The following is a 7,556-nucleotide window of genomic DNA, read 5'->3' as shown; positions in this document are numbered from 1 at the left end:
GGTGAGTTTGCAGGCAGGGTGCTTCACCACTGCAGTTCTCAGGTAATCCAAGAGTGCCTCTTCCCATCCAGTTATTGTTTGTACCACAAGAACCTCTTTAGACAGTGTATCTTGGCAGTCAAAGAGAGAGTATTGCAGAGACAAAGTCCTTACTTGCTGTCCCCCCGCTCTGTATCCATATTTTGTCTATTCCCTCTTCAAATTATAGATATGTAAAACTCATGCTCTGTGTCCTCAGATGCCCTTCCCAAATCAAACCTTGGCTTTGTTGCAAATTGCATTGCACTAACTAGCAGTGCCTTAAATTTTTTTTTGGTGCAGGCAGGATCACTTTAGAAGTAAGTTGTTGTTTACCTTGTTCCTGCAAACTTTTCAAGCTTGTGAATGAAAAATTGTGATAGCAAAGCAAGTCTTTAGTTTTAGCACTGTGTCAGCTGTGAGCGGCTAGTAGCCTTCGGGGAGGGTGCCGCGAATTACATGCCTGCAAAACACAACTAACAAAAGTAATTTAATTTGTAAATAAGTTGGAAAAGGGGGAGGGGTGATTGGCAGACTCACCTCTCCAGGATGTTGACCTCTTCCTTCAGGAAAAATTCTTTTTCCGTGTCAAACCACGACACTCTGTCCGTGGTAAGCTTGTAATATAAAAACTTTACCTTTTCACTGTACCCTTCGATCCACTGCCTGAAATAAACCCCAAAGCCCCAGAAATTTCCTGATTTCCTTTCGGGGGGGCGGGGAAATGTAATTATCCTGACTTTCCTCAACTAGAGGACAAGTCTAAAAGGCATCCTTTAGGTCAATTACACTATAATAGAGTATAAGGATTAGAGACCATGAGTAACTGCTATCAGGTTTTGTATTGATAATATAGGTGTGTTATATCTGGACATGCAGGGCTCTAAGGTGCCCCCCTTTTTTTAAGTCCTCGATTATTGGTTTCAATCCCTTCCTTCTCTCTAGAGAGATGGGATACTGTTTTACCCTTATGGGGTCTTCTGGTCTTTCAATTTCAATGTGAATTGGTTCTATGTCTAATTTTCCAGCTTCCCCCGGAATGTGCCAAACCCTGGGATCAATTTTCTTTTCATCTTCAGTAGTTAGGTTGTATAAACTTACCATGAGTTGTGAGTCTTTTGCAATTATACTTATACCTAATATTACCATTAAATCCTTCCCCAATAAATTGTATTCTGTTTCTTCTACTAATAAAACATCCCCAACACAGATTTTATTATTAGATTCTATTTCTATATTCCTTAGGACGGGGACTTGAAAGGGCTCCCCTTTAGCCCCAATGACAGTCATAAAATCCTTAGCTTTGATACATCCAGGGGGCAGTCTTTGAACTGTGGTTCTTTTCTGTTCCAGAATCAACTAAAAAGACCAGCTCCTGGTTTTTTTTTTTTTTTTTGGGGTCCAACTTTTAATTTTATCAAGGGCTCTCTCGATGTCCGTGACCCCAAGTTATAAAGCCCCTGACACCTCTATTCTTCTTGAAAGACCTTTTCATCCTTTATTCGTTTCTTACAATCCCTCTTGAGGTGTCTTTTTTTTTTTTTTTATAGTAAAAACATTCAGGGGCACTTACCTGTTTGTTTGTCTTTTGGGTGTGTGCTGGCTTTCCCTGGGGCCCCCGGGCTGGAGCTGATGTCCCAGACGTTTGTGCTTGTGCTTCCCTTACTGCTGCTACTAACACCCTGGCCTGCGTTTTTTGTTTCTCCTCATCCCTTCTCATATACACCTTTTGTGCTTCCCTCAATAGTTCCTGTAAGCTCTTCTCTTGCCGATTATCTATTTTTTTCTATTTTCCTTCGAATGTCCTCTCATGATTTAGCAACGAATTGTGTTTTTAAAAGGACTGCCCCCACAGGGGATTCAGGGTCGGTACCGGAATACATTTGAAGACTTTTCCTGAGCCTCTCCAGCCAATCCGTAGGAGTTTCATCCTTCCCCTGGCATTCCCCCAATGCCTTACAAATATTTTGTCCCTTTGGGACCACTTCCCGAATACCTTGTATTACCATGTTCCTTAGTCTGATAATTTTTTCCCGGTCTGCTTCCACCTGAGCATTCCATGATGGTCTTTGTTCTGGCCACTTTTCTGCCCCGCTCCCACCCTGGGGGTTCCTGAATTTCCAGTCCTTTATGGCAGCGTGCCTTATCATATCTCGTTCTTCAGCATTAAACAAGGATCTTAATATAGCCGAGATATCATCATATGAATATATAGTATTTCCCAAAAATTCGTCCAGCCTTTCTGCCACCCCCAACGGATCATCCATCAATTTTCCCATTTCCTTTTTGAAAGCCCTTACATCCCCCGTGTTAATGGGAACATTTACAAACCCGAATATTCCGGGAGCTGTAGGGACCTCCCTTAAAGGGTATAGATTAGGTCTGTCCCTTTCATCATCGCTATCCCCCGTGTTTTCTTTCCTTGTTTTTTGCCGAGTTCTACTGGCAGGAGGGGATGCGTTTTCCCGGTGTGGTATGTGTGTGTGTGTGTGTGTGTCTCCCCGTGCTGTGTGGCAAGGGGGGGTGGGGGTTGAGACAGTCCCGGAGTGCCTGCATCAGAGACTTGTGTATTAGTTGGTGGTGCAGACTGAGCTGGGGGGGCTGATGGGGGGACTGCTGGGACCAGTGCTTGAACTGGGGAAACCTGGTATGGGGGGGGGGGGGCAGGTTTTCTAGGGGTTCCCAAGTTTTTTCCGAGCTTACCTTGCTGCCAGAGGTTTTAATAGGGAACAGCCGTGCACTGGCATATTCCTATAGCCTGGCATAATTTAGCCCTTCATTGTCCCACTCACATTTTAGGCATAAAATGCACAGCACAACTTTATACTGACCAGAAACAAAACAAATTTGCTATCGATTCCTAAAAACTGTGGTCGAGAAGCGAAAAGCACTTAGATTTCAGCCCTGCAGAGTAGTAGCAGAAGCTTGTGCTGTATTTAAAACTGCCGCCTGCAGCAACGGGTTTTCCCCATGCCATGTGGCCGAGCGGAGACCAGGGAAGCCCGAGCCGTGCTCCCCCGCTGCCACCAGGAGCCGCCGCCACCCGCCGCCGCTATCGGGGTAGGTCAGAGACCCCTCCACTTCCCGCTCCCGCTGCGGGGAAACCAAAGCTGCCCCGCACTGCTGCGAAGGGCAGGGGCAGGCAGAGTCCCCCGCTCCCTCCGAGCCGGCACTGCCGCGCCTGCCGCTGCCGCGCGAGTTTTAAAAACTGCAGAGGCACGCTGCCTGCAGCTGCAAGGGGCTGCGCAGCCTTTTTTAAACATTAACTTATGGGGTATTTTACTGTTCCCTTGTCCCATATTTAAAGCTTTCTTACCGTATTCCAAGTCAGTGTCCACAAGTTTTTCCGAGAAGTCAGTTACCCGCGTGCTAAAATGTGTATTTCAGTCCTGTCCCAGACTGAGTTTACCAAGTGTTTAAACCGGTCTTCTCCCGACCGAACCTTGCCAACCTAAATGACCACACAGCGAACCGGTCTGTGGGTTTTTCGGCTGGAAAATGAATGAGCTCTCTTTTACCTGTTTTCCTGGGCTCCCTGAACCCAGAGCCGGTGAGGTTACCAATTTCTCGAGTCCACGAGAACGTACCTTCCCTCCCCAACCCGTCCGTGGGTGGATCCCTGTAACTCCCAGAGTTTCAGGTTGTATGCGTGTTGTGAGTATACCCGAGTCCTTTCGCTTCCCCCGTAGCCGACCACCTCCCTCACGGGCTAGTGGAACTGCGGTTTTTTGGGGTCCCCACTCTCGCGCCGTGACTATGTCATGTCTCACTCAAACACACACCCACCCACGCGCCAGCCAACCACGCAGTACTCATGGCTCCTTTTCCCGCATGGATTCTTCGTGCACGTCGATTTTACGAGTGAAAAATTGCTGAAGCCTCGGAGATTAGCTCCGAACTCCGAGAGCTCTGTCCAGCTGCTGAAATCAGCAGGGTGCCGCCTGGATCGAGGACAGGGAACTCCCTGGATTCCCCCAAACCAGATCACGTAAGGGGTCACCAAGTTTGTTATAAATGAAAATTTGTCCAGCCAAATTAATATGAAAAATAAAATATTTATTTTGCAATCAAATTCTATCTAGCCAGCCACAAGGAAAAAACAGAGCCGAGCCCGGGGTTTGCCCTGGGTGTGCAACAAGGAGGTCAGCCTCAGCAGAGGTTTTCCTCCATGCCCACACACCTCCATCCTGGCACAAGCGGTTTTTATAGGGAAAATTCCGCCTGAGGCCAAGATTTCAGCAATCAGTCTTTTCTTCTATTCAGAGTCTATATGTTAATAAGATTTTCCTTTTTGGTGATGAGGGAGAACAAATCACTGTCCGGAGTTTGTTGAATCCTTGATGAAATTTGCAGGAATTCGGGAACGCTGTATTCACATGTATCTGCCTCAGGATTTCCATGATATCCATCTCGGGTCGTTCACGCGAACGATCAGCACCTGGGGTTTCTGTATCTCCCCAGACATGGCCCATCTCCTGGCGAGCTGTACCTTCTTACTTGTAAATCAGTTTCCAATCTACACCCGGTCTTACCTGTGCCTGTGAGGGTGGGGGTGGGGGGGGGGAATCCTAATACAAACATGTATACTCTAACAAATATTCAATAGCACATATATCATATTAGAAATGGCGCGAATTATATCTACTACACATAACATCCTCTATAACCTTTCTCCTGTTTTTTGAAGAAAGATCTGGAGAGGGCTGTCTTTTAACGGAGCTTTTTATGTTTCGATAAGGTACATCATCGTCAGGAAGAAAGTTTTCTTGAACAGCAGGAGCTGTCGTTACCAAGGAAATGGGATGTAGGGCAGAGATGGATGGAAGTGTCAGAGGAGGGGTGAGGAGAGGGATCCGCGCCGAGGCTAGGTCCTCCAAGGAACCGCCAAAGGAGGGGGTTCTTCTGGTGGAAACTAAACCGGAGCGTGGGTAGCCCGCACATGGTTCATGGCTGCAGGGTCAGCAGCGCCCAGCGCAGCCGGCACAGGCAGAGCAGCCGGGGATGGGGCAGTGGGGACAGCCACAGGAGAAGCGGTCGGGGATGGGACGGCCGGGACCGACGGGAGCCCTGGCACGGTCTGTGCGGTGACTACAGACCATGCGGCAGGAAGGACCCCTGGCATGGCTGGCAAAGCGGCCGCGGGCCAAGTGGCTGGCACCGGGGCAGACAAACTCACTGGTGGGGCCGGAGGTGGGATGTGGGTGGGGACCGGTGGGGCAGCCGCGACGAATGGTGGGGGAGCAAGTGGGAACGAAGGAGGTAATACCTGTAAAGGATTTTTTTTCCCCCCTCTTGTTCCCAGCCCTTTTCTTTCCCCCTTGTTTCTTTTCTTGATTTGTCTCAGGGGTTTCTGATATTTTAAAGATTTTTATTCTCTTATGATCTCCCATCCAGCATATGGCATTCTCTTCTGGATTAAACGGTTCTTTTGAATTTATAAATAAATTTAGAGCCTGACAAATCTAAACTTCAGGAAAAAAACCCTTTATCTAGGCAAATAAACGTGGTCAAATCTTATTTCCTTCTTTGCCCATTCATACAACATTGGATCATCTTTACCTTGTCCTTTCTCCTTGTATAAAGATTTTTTTATCCCAGTTAGCTAACAGCTCCCAGAGGGCTATCTTGAGGTATCTCTGCTGGTACTCTTTTATCTGCTTTTCTTTCCTGTACTCAGCTTACTGGTTTACTGTCCCATTTTTCAAGATCTTATCTATTTGTCCCCTGCCTCTGTTTCCCACTTTCTCTAACAACTTAAATACCACCTTCTTCCCACTACAAAAAAAAAAAAAAACCAACCTCTCTCTTACAATACAATTCAATACACCTCCCTCCAAGGAGATAAAGTGAGCCTTAAAATAAACAATCTACATTACATATACTTTCATTCATCTACTTTTACTCACTTTTATTTCTCACTCATTCTCACACACATTCATTCACACCCTCAGGCCTGTTCATTCATGCTTCTCAACTCCTATTATATTGTGTTATTTGGTTTGTCCCTGTTTTTCCCTAATTTATGGTTTCATCCCAAGTTGTCTCCCCTTCCCTAAATGTCAATCCCATCCCCACTCCTCCCAAATCCCTAGAAATTTCCTTGTCAATCCACATATCCCCTCCCTGGCACCTTGTCTGTCACTCGACTGCGGAGTTGTGTTATTATATGTTTTACCACATTTGTATTATGTATAAGTTCGTTCCATGTACCCCCCGCGCTCTGTAACGACCCCCCGGGTCTTCCCATCTCTCCCCGCGGTTTGTTGTCTCCGAGAAATCGCAAAGTCACTGTGTTTACACCCCAGATGCCTGTCTGTCACTCGGGATCCCTTCCCCCCACCTAGAATCTTCTGTCCGGGACGCTGAGGGATAGGCAGACGACCTGGGACCCTCCACCTGTCCGCCCCCCATTGGATGTACCCCTGCACCCCACTGCCCTCAGACCCCCCCGTGGCGTTACCCCATTGGCTGCCCCAGTTTTCCCCTGTCCTGTACTTAATCCGCGGGTGCGGCATGCCCGGGGCTTTTTCTCCTGGCAGGCTGCTGCCGCTCTGCTGCCGCCCCACCGCCGCTTTTCCCCTGGCCGGCACCCGCGCGTTACCGCCACCGCTCCGCCCGAGCCGCCCGCCGCTTCCTCTCCGCCGGCTCCGGCGCGCGCCGCCCCGCCCCGCTCGGCAGCGCGGCACAGACAAACACTGGCGTGGCAAGCAGCGGCCCCTTCGGTTTTTGCTTTCCCAGTCAGGTTGCAATAAATCGGAATTCTGCCCCCGGGAGAAAAGTCTCTCTCCTTTTATTCGCCGTGGGACTCGCCGCTTGCTCTCAGACTCACACAGCCCCGCCCGAAGCCCGCGAGGGCTCAGCGGGAGGAACGAAAGCTGCCCGCGCTCCCCTTTCCCCCCGGAGCTAGCTGGGATAAGGGGGGGGAAGAGAGCATACCGCACTCTCCAGCCCCTCTCTCTATAAGCTTCCATGAAGGGCATCAAGTGATTGGCCAAGGGCCAGGGGTCCCCCCTCCTCAGCTCCCCAATATGTTGTCTTGCTTGTAAATTACTTCATGTCCCATTCCCCTCTCTTCCCCCCATTGGTGGATAGTCAAACCCCTCCCTTCTTTCCACCCCCTAAGAAAAGGGGCTGCTCTGGTCTCCTTGGAGGCTTTCCAGTGTTGTATCCCCGGAGGCCAGGAGTTCTCCGGGGCTACCAATAAACCTTGGATTTATACAACATGGATTGTCTCCTCCCAGTTCCCTCACTATTGCCGACAGTGCCTTCCGAGGAAAGGGCTCATAACCCTTAGCTGCTCTTCTGCACTCCTGAGCACGGAAGGGTGTCCCCTGCAGCCACTGTGTCGGAGCTAGCAGGGAAGCACCAAGAAGACTCTTGGTGGACACTGTGGCAGACTCCTGCTTAGCTGAGTTTTTCGGTTTTGGTGCCTCAAAAGGTATTTTTTTCAACACCCCAGAACCTTAAGTACTGACATACTGACACCCCTAAGTTTCTCCACTGACCTAGGTTCATCACTCCATAAATTTCCCTTTTCT

Source organism: Taeniopygia guttata, chromosome W (assembly GCF_048771995.1).
Source record: "Taeniopygia guttata chromosome W, bTaeGut7.mat, whole genome shotgun sequence".
In the NCBI taxonomy this organism is placed as follows: domain Eukaryota; kingdom Metazoa; phylum Chordata; class Aves; order Passeriformes; family Estrildidae; genus Taeniopygia; species Taeniopygia guttata.
The sequence above is the reverse complement of the archived record's forward strand: the minus strand, read 5'-3'. Positions refer to the sequence as shown.